Raw genomic sequence first — 15,750 nt, 5'->3', positions numbered from 1 at the left:
TAAGCAACTTGTCCAAAAACCACACCAGTACGTGAACGCACCCACCCAACTCCAAGGTCCGTGATTTAAAAAATGTTCTCATATACCTTAGCTCGCGTGCTGCTTGCTCGATGTGAGGGCAACGTGTCTGTACCCTGCTCCTGGCTCCATTCAGGGCATCGAGCTCTGTGCCCAGAGTGCACTAAGAGGACACCAAGGTCAAAAGACCAGGGAACACCTGCTGCTTCAGTGCCCAACAGCATGGAGATGGGCCAGTTGATCACTGTGGCCTACCTGTTCGTCGTGGGCAAGGCCCCCAGGAAATAGACTCTGAGATTTGTGCACAGAGGGTTTATTGGGGACTGCTCTCTGGAACAACATCTGTGAAGAGGGATGAGGGATGCAGGATAAAGGCCTCAGCCAATCCCCCAGAACACTCTAATATCAGGACAGCCTCCTGAATTATCCCACTTTGAGGCAAGGGCAGCCAGACTTTTAAACTCTCCTACTGACGCGTCATTGGATGCAGGATGCCTAGGGGTGGGGGTGGGGACATGACCTTCATGACCTGAGGAGAGTGACTCGGCTGAGAGTCTAATTTGCCTTTATAGCCATCAAGAGCTGGAGGCGTGAGTGTGTCCGTCTAAGGTGGGGGTGTCTGGGTGGTACACGGCAACAGCCGCTAGCTACGGTAGTCCTTTGCTTCCTGCCCCCCTCCCTCCTCCCTGGCATTCTCTCCCATGCCAAGAGGTTAGTGCTAGAGACTGGGAACATGGGTAACCGCATCTGCTGGATGTTGCAAGTTGCATTCACTCCTTTTCTTGCCTGATAAATTATGTGATGGAGATGGGAGCAGAAAAAGAGAAGGGAAATGGTACTCAAGTTCCACCAACTTAGTTGCAGCAGCACAAAAGCGCATCTAATCCCAAAGCGCCACACATTGGACATTTTATCTACATCCCTGGGATTTTCAGTTAAAAAAAATTTTTTCCCTTATGTGAGAAATGAAAAAAAAAAAAAGAGCCAGAAAATAGTCTAAAAGCACATTACCAGGAAATTGTTTCTACTGTGTTTATGACTGTTCTTAATGTTTTATGAATATGCTAAAAAAACGCTCGGGCATATTTCCTTGGGCACTCTAGTTAATTACTTATTCAGAGTGCTTCTACTCCATTCCTCGCAAAATGTGTTGTGCATTAATTCTGATTATGTACAAAAACCCACCTGCAAGGAAAAACTCTGAATCAGTAATGCTGATAAAATGAGCAGCCCTCCTGGGGCTCCACTGAGAAAGAAGATACTGGACAGAATTAGAATCTCGTAGCTAAGGCTATTCATAATGTCATTAACATAAAGGCAATTAAATGAGTTTTTAACCTACAACCCTTTATTGTTATTAATGAACATTAGAAAAACACAGGAGATAAAATTGGTAATTATCTCTGCACCAAGCTATGCAATAATGTGTTTAAATATAAAAACAAAACAAATGATTATTGTTAGTATTTTCAGTAGCAGAAACCCCAGGAGCAGCTCCGTCATATTTAATCACATGGGCCCACACCAAGAGGGTTAATTAAAAGAGGGCTTTACCTTCTATGTGCCTGGTTCTTCAGTTTAATACGGAATCAACAAACGGAAATGTAAATTTGCAAAATATCCCCAGCAGTTATTTCTGCCTGCGGGTTAACCACCTTTACAGAAACACTGACTCATTCCTTCTCCTTCAGGACAATGCTCTAAGGCTCCATAACCAAGTTTTTCCTTTTTGAAAAAATTACCAGATGATGCTTTCAAAGCCCATTCCAAGAACAACTGTATAAATCCGGGCTCATTGCTTAAGCTTACAGTTTGGCAAAAATAATTTAAGCATTTGAAAAAGACATGCAGATTTAAAAAGCAACGGTAAATGAGATTTTCAGCACTGGGCTCTATTCAAAGAGCCTCTTTCGTTTTTTTCCTTTCTATATGCAAGCTGTAACTGCCTATAAATGAGCCATCCTAGACACGGCTTGTTTATGAGGACACAGTAGTTAATGTATGGTGAAATACCCTGCATCTAATCATAGTTTCCCATTAATTAATTCAGTCTCTGTATCTCACAATGTAAAATGTTAGTATCACATTCTCAAATAATTTGGTCCAAACTGGTTGTGTTTCGAAAGCCCATCTTTAAGACGATGCCTCCCTCTCATTTGCCTTTACAGCGGATCTCAGGGCAAACAGCACCGCGCGAGCGTGACCCTTGGAAAGAGCTTTGGAACAAGTGCCATGTGGCAAAGCTAGTGCTTTTTGTGCTCATCTGATTTTTCTCATACAACCAGTTCTACAAGAGAGATCACTTTTGCATTTTTTTAAAAAGGCATTTTATAAAATAAAATAACCATAGCAACAACCACGTACATTTGAATATTACTTTACAGTTTACAAAACACTTTTGGTAACTTTGGGAGATACTGAGATCAAAATCATGACAGTTGGCATTTGCTTTCGTAGACCTGCTCTGCCTGACACATTTTCTTAATACATAGAGCTGCCTGCCTACACACAACCTCCTTGCAGGTACAGGAAATTTAGCCATGCACCAGGGTCAGAATTGAGATATGGGAAATAAGGGAGAGTGAGTTTATTTTCCTACATGTCGATTATGCTGCCCAAAGATGCTGGGGCTCAGGTTCTAAGGCCAAGAATGAATCCCCCATGGTCAGCTGCCTGACAGAGGAGGAGGTTGAATCGAGTTATCCAGGAGCAGCATCAAGGAGATGCGAGGCAAGCCCCTTGATTCTCTCCCAAGCTGCATTTTGGAAGGGAGGAGGCACCTGGGCTGAGTCAGTGACGTGAGGCAGAGCGGCGGGCATTCCTGTAACCTGCCCCTCCCGTCCACCCAAGCTCTGTACGCTGTTCTAGCTGGACCAGGAGAGCAAGGCTACGAACCAGCCCCAGGAGCACGCACAGCTGACCAGTGTCTTATCCACAGGCCCACTGCCCGTGTCAGGTAAATCCATGGCCTGCCGGGCTTTCGCCCTCTAAGTACCAGACAATCATTCTCATGAAAAGTTCTTTGTCTCTAGTCTCCTTTGGCCGCTGCTCCGAGCTTGGCTCAAGTCACGGCACAGGGCCCCTTGTGTTCCCTACGATCCAGGAAAGTCAAGCCTGTAAGACTCAGACAGCGAGCAGAGGCCTTGGCAGAATGGGTCTCTGTACTTCTAGACTTACAACAGGTAGTGACTTTCCCCTATAAGCTGAGAAACATTTCTTCTTGCACATGGAACTAAGGCATAGTGGGGAGGAGAGGAGGAGTATTCACTAAAATCATTTGCATTTTTAAGTGCCATTATTCCTGATCCCTCAGAACGTGCTGCCCGGCTGGTGCCTCTGCCATGTGGCAGACGCAAACACAAGGTCAACCTCCGGCTGTTAGCCAAACAATCAGGAACCACAGCACACTAAACTTCCCCCTTTCTTGTCACCCTCCCTGGCTATTAACCACCCCTAGGGCACACTCAGGGGCCGCAAATTTTCTCCTGGCGCCTCCTCTGACTTGTGAAAATTCTCGAGGCCTGTGAGGTGAATGGTGAGCAAGCACAGGGCCATATGCAGGGCCTTTGATGATCTGACATCAGACAGCTGAGAGAGGCGGCCCGTGGCTGGGCGGCTGCTGTATTGTCGACCCTTTGATTTGACTCCTTCTGGCTGCCCTGCGTGGCTGCTGCCAATGGGCCAGCCAGAGAGAAGGTGGCCAAACAGCCGAACAATGGAGCAGCCTTTCACAGCTGGAAAATCATTTTTTAAAGACCTCCAGGAGGCACCAGTTGGTCCTGGCAGCTGACATTTGATCTGGGGAGTGTGGAGCAGCTGATGCCAAAGTAGGACTCTCCCAAACCGCTCCAACCGCAGGCTGGCTGTGGAACTGCTGTTCACTTTCCCGTCCACACCCAGGGAAAGAAGCCTGGGGGATAGCTCCTTGCTAAATCTTCTGTGTGCAAAGAGAGTCACCTGGGCTCCTCCAGCCCCCACGCATTTTTCACTAGGCTCTCAGAGGGATAGATGGTAAATACTATTTGTAAAAGATTCCTGCAGGAAAGAATGGTGTCAATTTCACATTCCAGATATTCAGAGAAATAGGGAAATTCTTTGTAAATGGTCCCATTTGGACAATTTTGATGGACATATTTATCTATGCCCAGGAGAGTGACACATAATTACTTAAAAGTGACAGTCACTTAAAAAAAAAATATTAGTTGAATGTAGTTTGGAGTCTGTGCAATTTGGTCTAAGTGTAAATGCCTACAGTTAGGAGTGGTGAGTGTTAGGGCCAGCCCAGTGACCTAGTGGTTAAGTTCGGTGCACTCTGCTCCAACGGCCGGGGTTCAGTTCCCAGGTGTGGACCTACACCATTTTTCAGCAGCCACACTCTGGAAGCAACCCACATACAAAATAGAGGAAGATTGGCACAGATACTAGCTCAGGGAAAATCTTCCTCAGCAAAAAAAAAGAGTGGTGAGTGTTATGCCTACAGTGACCTTACAGTTTGTCATCCAAACTATGACAATTTTGAGAGTGAAAAGGGGGCTATTAATAATTAACTGCTAAAATTGGCATAAACTTGCACTCTTCTAGGTAAACTGGGATTTCCAAGCCTCCCTATCATTTTCACATCATCTTCACAATATCCTTCTCAAAGAAAAGAGTACGAAAGCCTTAGAGGTCAAATCTTCTTTCCAGAATGTCAGGGTATTAGTCCGATCTCCTCACTCTTAAGAGGGAAGGACATTGTAAGTCTTGAGTCACACATCTAACCACCACGAAGCAAAATGAGGGCAAACACAAAAATCACATTTTAAAGCTATCAAGTGCCCATCAACAGATGATTGGATGAAGAAGATGTGGGATATGTATACAATGGAATACTACTCAGCCACAAAAAAGACAAAATTGTGACAACATAGCTGGACTTTGAGAGTATTATGCTAAGTGAAATAAGTCAGACAGAGAAAGACAAATACTGTATGATTTCACTCATATGTCAAAGATAAACAAAGAAACAAACTCATAGATACAGAGAACAGATTAGTGGTTACCAGAGGGCAAGGGGGTGAGAGAGGACAAAAGTGGTAAAGGGGCACATATGTATGGTGATGGATAAAAGCTAGACTATTGGTGGTGGACACTACGCAGTCTATATAGAAACTGATATATGATCATGTATACCTGATATTTACACAATGTTATAAACCGATGTGACCTCAATAAAATAATTTTTTTTTAAATCACATTGCCAGGTTTTGGAAAGAACACTGGACTAGGAGTCAGGATATGTGTTTTAAGTCCTGATTTACCTGCTACTACAACTACTACTATAACTACTAACACTACTACTACCCTTGCTGTTACTATTTCTACTAAGAGTTACGATTTATTGAGCACTTACTGTGTACCAGGCACTGTGTTAATTAAGACCCTGGGCAGAATCTGTGCAGAGCCTAATAGTCTCGATGCAGCTGAGCAACAAGTTACCATATGCCGCCACTAAGCTAAGCAACTTGCAGACACCGCAATCTGTGATGCATTATCATCCCCATTCTACAGAGGAGGGAACGGAGGCTCTGAGAAGTTAAGCAGGGCTGACACAAAGTTTGCATTCCTCACCGCTATACCACACTGCCATAAGGAGCTGCCGGCAGCTGACAGAGAGGCACCTCTGCTTCCTGCTCCCCTGGCATTCTCTCAGTTTTAGCTCTTAATTATTTACATATGCAAATATAAAATTTTATTCTGTGGCTTCACAGGCCCTCAAAAATGTAGGAGGCACGACCAATGATTAATAGGACAAGGTGATGGAGGGCAAAATAGCGGAAGGTGAGGATGACCAAGATTCCACGCAAACTGGAATCACTGAAACCCAAGGTTTCAAGGGCCAAAGAAACTACAAATGCAGAGGAGTTCCTGGCACCTGGTAGACCTCAACGGGTATCTATTGAGTGACTCGCCCATCTGATGCTCAAAACTCAGCTCGGCGTCCGTGTGCAGCCCCTGCTTGAGCATTTCCAGGGACAGGTTGCTCACTGCTCACTAGGGGAAGCCATTCCTTTTACAGCAGAGATGGCTTTTATAAAATATTTTCTTACGTCGAACCAAAATTCCAGCTCCCAGTAATTGCCACTCCTTGGTTTTGGTTCAGCTCTTTAAGCCCCTACATAATGTTTTCTGCTCTACATCCTTTCAAATAGAGAAGTTCCTCTATTTACCAACAAGCTGTGACTCTCCATGTCCTTAAGTCCATTGGTTTCCACAGTGACAAGTCCACAGGGACTAAGAAGGGCTTATGTCTGCAGTCCCTGGATGTATTTTTGCAAAATAGCAGTATGAGTTGGTGCTTCAAAGCTTTCCAACCACACATACTCTTTCCTTTGATGTTACGCAGCTTTATTTGGCTTCCTTTTCTATTTATAATCTAGTTTTATCTACACTGATCATCTGTTGAGTCACAGAAGCCTCTTTTCCTGTTGATCCCTGTTAAGGTCATGGAACCCCTTCACAGAAGTACAGTAGTTATACTTAATTAGCAGAGTATCTGAACTCCGGGCCTCGTGATTCATTCTGGTGCTGTAGAGAGTCGAATGACCTCCAACATGGGAACCCCCATGGCCTGTGACAAACCGTCAATGTCAATGTGTTCACCAAACTGAGGCTCCAAGTTCTCAAACTAAATCTTTGGTTTTTACTTCATAGTCTGGGGAACCCACCATCTTTCCCTTTTGAAAATTCGAATTATTTTTGCTCATCTCCAGTAGTAGTTTCTTAAAGAATACTCAATATTAGATAATATTCTCCTTTCTCTTCTCTTACCAAGCCATCAACGAACATCTAAGTATAAGGTCTTTCTTTCTCTTCCAAAACAATGAAAAAGGAGCAAAGAGGAATCAGATCCAGCCTAAAAAAAACCATGGGTAACAACTCAGAAATGAATAAGACTCACGACAGCAACATTATACTTCTGACTCTGCCAGAACTCCATCATGTGATATGTACATATATTATATATATGATTCCGATTAACTCTGGATTCAAGCAGAATAAGGGTTCTGCATATGATCCACTTTTCCTATGACTTCTTGAGGTGCCAGAGAGTATGAATTATTATCCTCATTTTGTGGATGGGAAATACCAGACCAAGGGACTCTTGCCCCACAGCTCCCCAGTCGTGTGTCAGTATTAACACCTGGCTTGTTTATCCAGCAATTTGATAAACACTGGATGAGTTTAAGTAAAGACAAATGACCAGTGGGTGTAGAAATCAGATTTTAACAGATTTATCACCAAGTGTTATTCTTATGGACGTGCACACAGAACACACACTTACTTGTGCTTCAGCATTCCCAGCTCTGAGTTGGTGAGTGGATTCAGGGATGATTTGTCAGTCCTGGTCACACTGGGAAAAACATGGGCAACTTTGGCTGTACTTTTGATGAAATGCCATTCTATGTGCAATTCTGAAATGTCATACTGGCTGGAGATGTACTATGCTGCATCAGCAATCTGTTGGTTTGGCATTTGAACACCTGTGTCTGCGTAGACATTTTTTTGTTTGGTCCTTTGAATCCTGACTTAAACTTCTACCATAGGAACATCATGCAAGTGTCTGGGAGGAGTAATCTTGAATAGTAGCGGTGATGATATCTCTCTTTACCCGGCCTTTTTCTTTGGCAGCTGTGTGTGTGCCTGCATGTACACACATACAAGCACCTGCGTATATACACAATTGAAAGATAATGTTTGAGCAACTACCATGTGCCAGACCCAGTGCTAATTGCCATCAATTCAAATTAATATAAATACTTTAAAACTCACAGTGCAGTGGGAGAGGTAGACAAATAAAAAGTACTACAAACAAAATAGGACGAGCCTATTTGAGAGGCAGGCGTGCATGGAAGAGGAGAGGGGGGCAGGGAAAGCTTTATTTGAGCTGGGTCTTCCAGGATAAGTAGAAATTTGCTGGTGAATTAGAAGAGAGGGTCGTCCAGTCAGAGAAGAGTCCACACAAAAATGTGAAAGGGTGTGGCATTTCAGGGAACTGTGGGAAGTTGAATGTAGCATAGCATGATGCACACAGTGGTGAGTGAAGGAGGATGAAGCTGGTGAGAGCAGGAGCAAATCTGGAAGGTCTTGAACATCATGTCAGAGTCTGAACTTTATTCTGTAGGTATGTGAGAGGCTGACTCGAATTGGGCAGTGATATGAGGTTGCAAATGCTTCTGGAAGTGATACACTATTAAGTTACTTACAAAAGGCATATAAAGAAAGTATTAAAGCTACACTGTGTACCGCAGGGGTTCTCAGCTGCAGGACTATTGACGTTTTGGGCAAGACAACTCTTTATTCTGTGCATTACCGAGTGTTTGGCAGCATCCCTGGCTCATATCTTCTAGATGCCAATATCACCTGCACCCTAGTTGTGACAACCAAAAATGCCTCTAGATGTTGCCAAATGTCTCCTGGGAGTCAAACTGCCCCAGTTGAAAGCCACCATACCTCTTGTGGTAGGTACAGAGACAGAGTGAGTTGCAGAGGCAAAAAACACCACTCCAGCATAATCTGCAGCAGCTGACGCAGGCTGCCCTTCCGGATCACTTCGAAGAACTCAAAAATTTTCTGCCAAGTAGCCTTTATCTCCCAGGTAGACTCAGTCTTTTGACTATGTGAATAGGTGGCCTTATTCCTGGCTGTCAGCCTGGGGCCACATGAGACCAGGGCATCCACTCTGAAGACTATCCTCTAGCCAATTTCATTAGGTAAGTAAAATCTAGTATATTCTGGCATCCAGCAGAGGAAAATTGGTTGTTCTTGGTGATTTTTACACAGGAAGAATGCCAAGATCAAGTACTTTTTCAGAAAGATAACTCCAGTGTCTGTGTGGCATATGTACCGGGAGGAGAAGAGATGAGGGGTCAGTCCCAGAGAGCCCTATAAGGGCTCCTGTACTCAATGTAATAAGTGTTGGATACTTAACAAAGGTAGTGACAGTAGGAATGAGGAGGAGGGGGCCACCTCAGGAGACAGTTCCAAAGTAGAATTGACAGGATTTACTGGCAGGATTTCACAGGATTAGATGTGAAATGAGAAGTTAGAAGCTGAGGATGACTCCATGTTTCTGGCCTTGGACAATGGTCACATTCAAATATTACTGACCACCAGGAATAGAAAAGGACTAGAATCAGTTTGATCCTTTTTGCCTTATTTATCTATGATAAAATAATTTCCTAAATCATTATGAGTCGCTATCATAGTTACAACTAACTCATAAATTCAGAGCCATTATAATTGCTATTAATTCTTATTGATTTCACAGTATCCCATAATCATTCCTTTGGGAATAAAGAGCTAGAGTATTCATGTCTTGCCCAATAGAAGTTCTGATCAAATTGAGGAGGGAAAACATCTATAAAAAAATCAAATTGCAAAAAAAACAAGACTATTAAGGATGGTCCACATAAATGCCAAGTGTGTTTCTGGCAATGAGTTCTATGACCTCAGAAAAGGGCAAGAGCAGAAACACACATCTGGAGCTTAATCAGATGGAGGTGGCCCTTAAAGGGGACATACAAGTTGACATTGAAAGGTTGTATGATGTATTCTATCCCTTAGAATAGCAGTTCTCAAAATATGCTCTGGGACCCCTGGGATACCCCAGACCATTTCAGGGGGCTCTATGAAGTCAAAACTATTTTCACAATAATATCAAGACTTTATTTACCTTTTTGTCTCCCATTCTCTCACACATTTACAAGAGTTTTTCAGAGGCTACATGATATGTGATGCTGTCATTACTCTGAGAGCTGATGGCATGTGTCCTTGTGTATTACTGAGTTTTAAAATGTTCTCTGTTTTAATTTCTAACATGGTAAATATCAATCTATATATAACCCACATAAACAAAAGCCCTTTAGAATATTAAAAAATGTGAAGTGCAAAGGGGTCTTGAGACCAAAAAGTTCGAGAACTGCTGCCTTGGACAGTCTACTAACAGGGGTGTTTGACTCTGACAGACCTGAACCCTAACACTTCACCTCAGAAACCCACAATGCCTTGCTCTAGGCCTTTTCGTACTGTTGGCTCAAAATCTGCCCTGTTGCTGGTAATTCAGCTTCTCTATACATCTGAAGTCACTGTTCTATCTCCTACTTTTCCTTTTTTTGCTGATGGAAAATGACTCTGCTCAAAGTTTCCTCAATCCTACGTCTCCCTAGTACGAGCTGGAGTCGTAGGCTTCAAGACCTCAGTCAGAAACACAGCCCATACCCTTTAAAATTCTACGTGTGTTTTATAATGTTTTTAAAGTGTCTAAATTAAATTAGATCCTGTTATTCTTCCAAACAAGACAAAAACCTTAGAACAATGCAACTTTCCTCAAAACTACCCTCCTTCCACCCCCAACTAATGCTCATGTAATTGTCTAGAATTTTAGTTCCAACTTGTTTTAAGCACAAAAATTATTAGTTCTAATACAGTTATATTATTGTACTACTGATTTATATTTGTGAGAATCTAAGGGTTGTAAATTTTCAGAGTCCTTGTCTGTCTGAAAATATTATATTGCATCCTTAATCGGGAATAATGATTTGGTTGGGCAGGACAAATAGTACATTTCTGGCTGCACCCTTAGGTAATGGGCAAAGTGATTGTTGTTCCTGTTCACAAGCGAGAAAAGAGGGTCTGGCTTCCTGCTCCATGTGGGGAAACCAGTCCCAGCTTCCTACCACATGCAGAGGGTGTTAGGTCCCAATTCCCAATTGGTGTTAAGACTTCCTCTGGTGGCCTTATCCATTCTCGGTTCCCCACGGGCTATGCAGCTTTAGTCCTTGCTAACCAATGGGTTTTCCTTTCAATTTCTAACCCACAAAGATTTTCCTTTTTTGTTTTAGATTATGTAGCTTGTATATATATATTTAATATAAATATTAAATATTTATTTAATAAATTATATATATTAGATATTAATAAATAAATATATATATTCAATATTTTACCTATCACTCCTATGTATTTGGAGAAGCATGATGTTTCTGCATGTGTTCAGCTCCCTCTCTTGACCTAGAAGTCTGAGCTTATATCCTCATAACGGAGCTATGGGATGTATTTGCCAAGGTCCAGGAAAACTAAATCCTTTTGACGTACCAAAGCGGGCATAAAATGCAAAGCACCAATTTAGATTTTGTTGAAGATCCTAAATTAGAGCTGAGCAATGCTGCACTTGGATTGGTTACTGCAAATGAAACAGAACTATTTCATTCAAGTTTATGGTCATGTAGGTTAATTAAAAATTTCTCTTTAGAAATGCAGCCCCTGACACTCTGTAATTTAAATAGATTCTACATTCATGCAGAGTGAGAATGGCAGTTTCAATATTTAATTCTTGCTTCGTAAACTTTGAAGGCTAAAAACACATCCTCCCCAAGTTGTGAACACTCTTTATGTCAGAAACAACTCACTAAAGGAAACTTGGAGTTGCTAGGTAACTTGGTGCAGGGTGGAAGGCTTCTGATAAAATGTATTTAAATCAGATTTCCTGGAGCAGATGGGCAAAATGAAGTGGAAAATAAATTCAAATGATCTGATACTGGCTTTTCATGCTAAAACTAAAATCTCCTTGCAGTCAAAGCTCACACAGATCTTTTTAACTGGGCAGGTTTGAGGCGGCCTTGCTGCAGACAGCATCACATCTCATTCCCTGCAATGTGAAGCCATCTGAGCTTTAGGAGCTGAATTTCTTTCCAGAAGCTGGGGAAGACCCTGAAGAGTAAACATCACATGGAGAAGGAAGCGTCTTTGAATGGGTCTCCCTCCCTTGCCTCTTCTCTGGGTGAAATCTTTTCCTATAAAGTTAAAAGATCTGGTTGGGGTGGTGTTTTCTTTGTTCTTCCAGATCTTAATAATAAAATCAAATAGTCAAAGTGGGGCTGAGCTGCTGGGCAGTGAATCAGCCAAGCTAGAATCCCTAGTCTTCAATGGTTCAGGCCAGGAGCTCTTAGAAACCAGAAGAAACTATAACTTTATACAGGGAAGGTACATACTATAATGTAGCTATGAGCATCACCCAATAATTGAACAGCTACTCCTTGAACTGACATAGGTTGAGAATGAACAGAAGCTGCCAGTTATTTCTTGGTATTTTTTGTATCAGACCAGAGATATTGGGGGGCAAGCAGGGGGGTTATACATAACCCTCTATGAGGAATTCTTCAGAAATCTTTTTCTAAAGGAGAAACTTCAGTGACTTTATAGCCCACAAGAGTCACTTCATTACTCAATTCTCTGTAACCTTTAGGGTTGGTGAATTGGCACAAAAATGATTCAAAAGGAATCATTCAGTTCAGGAACCAAGTAATTAAAAATACCCAAATTCCCGGAAACGATGCCCTAGAGAAATGTTATCAGGTCTCTGACGACCTGCGTGGAAAACACAGAAGAAATAAGAAAAGGAAAACTATTTTCAAACCCCAGCATCTGTGTCTCTTGTTACTCCCCTATGAGAACTTTCACCATGAGAATAAGAAAAGGGCTCTCCCGGAGGAGGAGACACCGCACTGGGGGCAGGGGCAGGTGTAGAGAATGGCGTGGTGCTGAACTGTAAAGGGAAAGCCTGGCAGGCCCTGGACTAGGCTCTTCACTTGCGTTATTTCACTTAATTATCACAGCAAACCTACCCATAAAACATTATTTTTTTCCATTTTTTAGGTGATAAAACTGAGGCCACAGGGGGCCTAGTAACTTAAAAGAGGTCACACAGCTCACGAATGGCAGAGCCAACTTCAGAAGCAGGTCTGCCTGATTTCAAAGCCCAGGCTACTTCCTCAGGATATTAAGTGCCCTTGGGAGGGAGTAGGATAGGAGGCATTTTCGTATACTGCTAATGGGTGTGTAAACTGGTTAAATTTTTTTTTTTTTTCAGCTGAGGAAGATTGGCCCTGAGCTAACATCCATGCCAATCTTCCTCTATTTTTTTAGTATGTGGGCTGCCAGCACAGCATGGCTGCTAACAGAGTGGTGGTCCATGCCCAGGAACCAAACCCAGGCCACTGAAGTGGAGCATGCTGAACTTAACCACTAGGCCATTGGGGCTGGCCCTGCTTCAACTTTTTAAGGAGAAATTGAGCAATATCTCTCAAAATGTTAAGTATACACAGCATCAGCTTCAGCAAAATTGTCTTCTGGAAGTTTATCCTAGAGATGCACTTTCACAAGTACATGACGACATACGTGTAAAGGTGTTCATGGTGGCGTGGTTTGTAACAGAGAAAAATTGGAAAGGTCTTAAGTGTCCATGAAAAGAGGATTGGTTAATTTCTGATAAAACCACATGATAGCATACTCTGCACTCACTAAAAAGAAGGAGGTAAATCTATGTGGACACATGAAAAGACATTCTCAATATGGTTCAACAAAAAAGTAAGTTGCACAAGAGCACATGTTTGTGTGTATGGTGGGGGTACAATCCTCTCTGTAACAAGGGGAGCGTCTAGCAGCATGCACAATTCGCTGTCGTCAATGGTGAACTCATGGGGAGTCGGATGAGGATGGTTCTTGATAGAGTGGGGAGGAAAACTTTTACTTTTCACTTTGTACCATTCTGAACTATCTGGGTTTTTTTCCTAATAAGCAAATATTACTTTCCTAATAAAACAAAAAATTTTAAAAAGGCCCTTTGTGAACCTAGAAAATAATAGAAGGTTTTTATAACATGAAAATGAAGTGGGTCAGGATCTGTTGGAGAATAAAGGAAGGCAGATGATGATTAAGGAGCTAATGATTACCAAAGGTCATCTATGTCTTCACGCTAATTGCCAAGGCAGAGTCACAAAGAACTTTAGCATCGGAGAGAGTGTACCTTGAAGGCAGAAGACCAAAAAGGCAACTCCTCATGATATTTTGGATAACTTGTCAAACCAACATCCAAATGCTTTGATATTCTCTCAACCCTATTCAGGGCCCAGAATCTTCAACACATTATCCCGTTCATACAAAACATAAGCAGCACAAAGGAAGCCTGGTAGGCAGCTCAGGTACAAAGAGAAGTCTTTTTTCCCCGAAAAGCTTGCCTGCAGCAAACCATTCTATTCCCAGAATGCATGGGGGGGCATCAGCGACAGCTGTAGCCCGTTCTGCATGGAAATATTCTTCCTCTGATGTGGAGGCAGATTGCGCTTGCCTGGCTAATCCAGCCATACGCTGGAGAAATGAGAAACGGCCCAAGCTACCCATAAGCGTTTATAGATTCCAAAAGGAGATGAGCCTACCAACGGGTTTTTTGCCACTGCTTTTTCTGATAATGTCAAGATGGCCATTATTATTTCATTAATTTTCTTCGCTCTAGGGCAAGGAGGAATTTCTGCTGAGTGAACATTACTGAAAGGCTGCAGACATCTCAGAGCCCTTTTTGCAGAAAATGACTGAATACTTTTTCTAAACTTTGTTGCATGGAAATATGGATTATCTATTTTCTCCTAACTGCCCAATGCTTCCTATTCTTATTATTTTGTTCTAGTTAGGTTTCTTTTGGCTGTTAAAGCCATTGTTTGCACTTTTCCTAATAACACTAATGATGGCTAATACTTATTAGAGCTTATTATGAGCCATGCACTATTCCAAGTGTTTTACATAGATTAATTAATTTAATCCTCACTATTAATCTATGATGTACAATAGTCCCCCCTTATCTGCAGTTTCTCTTTCCACAGTTTCAGTTAGCAGCGGTCAACCGTGGTCCGAAAGTATTAAATGGAAAATTCCAGAAATAAACAATTCATAAGTTTTAAGTTTCACGCCATCCTGAGTAGCGTGATGAAATCTCACACCATCCTTCTTCCTCCCGCCCAGGACCTTCATCATCCGTTTGTCCGGTGTATCCACGTTGTATATGCTACTTGTCCCTTAGTCACTTAGTAGCCATCTGGGTCATCAGATCGAATGTCATGGTATTGCAGTGCTTATGTTCAAATAACCCTTATTTTACTAAATAATGGCCCAAAGCATAAGAGTGACACTGGCAGTTCAGATATGCCAAAGAGAAGCCGTAAAGTGTTTCCTTCAAGTGAAAAGATAACAGTTCTCGAAAAGAAAAAAAATGGCACACTGAAGTTGCTAAGATCTATGATGAATGAATCTTCGACACATGAAATGGTGAAGAAGGAAAAAGAAATTCATGCTAATTTTGCTATCACAACTGGAATATGTATGTATAGGAAAAAACATAGTGTATATATATATATAGGGTTTGGTACCATCCAAGTTTTCAGGCATCCACTGGGGATCTTAGAACGTATCCCCTGCAGATAAGAGGGAACCAGCGTGGGTACCATTATTATCTCCATGTGACAGATAAGGAAACTGTAGACTGAGGAGGTTAAGGATCTTACCCAAGCAGCAGAGCTAGGATTCAAAGCTGATCTGTCTCACCCCAAAGCGTGTTTATTTAAGCATGTGCTGCACTGTATCACAACAAAGATGGCAGTCTAATCTTGTAGGAGGCAGCAGGACAGAAAACCTATCTAAACCAAGAGAATCCCTGTACTATCAGCAGTTGGGTTACCTCATTCCTGTTCTTGACTCCCATTCCTCTCCAGGGAATTCTCAATTCAGCTTCCTCAACATGGAGGAACTCTACCCAGAATCCTCAGCTTTCCCATCGGCCATGCCTCAAGGCTCTAGCTCCTTTCCTGCCAACTGGAGCCCACATTGATCTCTTCCTCTGCTAACAACTTTTGCCTTTGCTGG

Source organism: Equus przewalskii, chromosome 24 (assembly GCF_037783145.1).
Source record: "Equus przewalskii isolate Varuska chromosome 24, EquPr2, whole genome shotgun sequence".
In the NCBI taxonomy this organism is placed as follows: Eukaryota; Metazoa; Chordata; class Mammalia; order Perissodactyla; family Equidae; genus Equus; species Equus przewalskii.
This window is presented reverse-complemented; position numbering follows the sequence as displayed.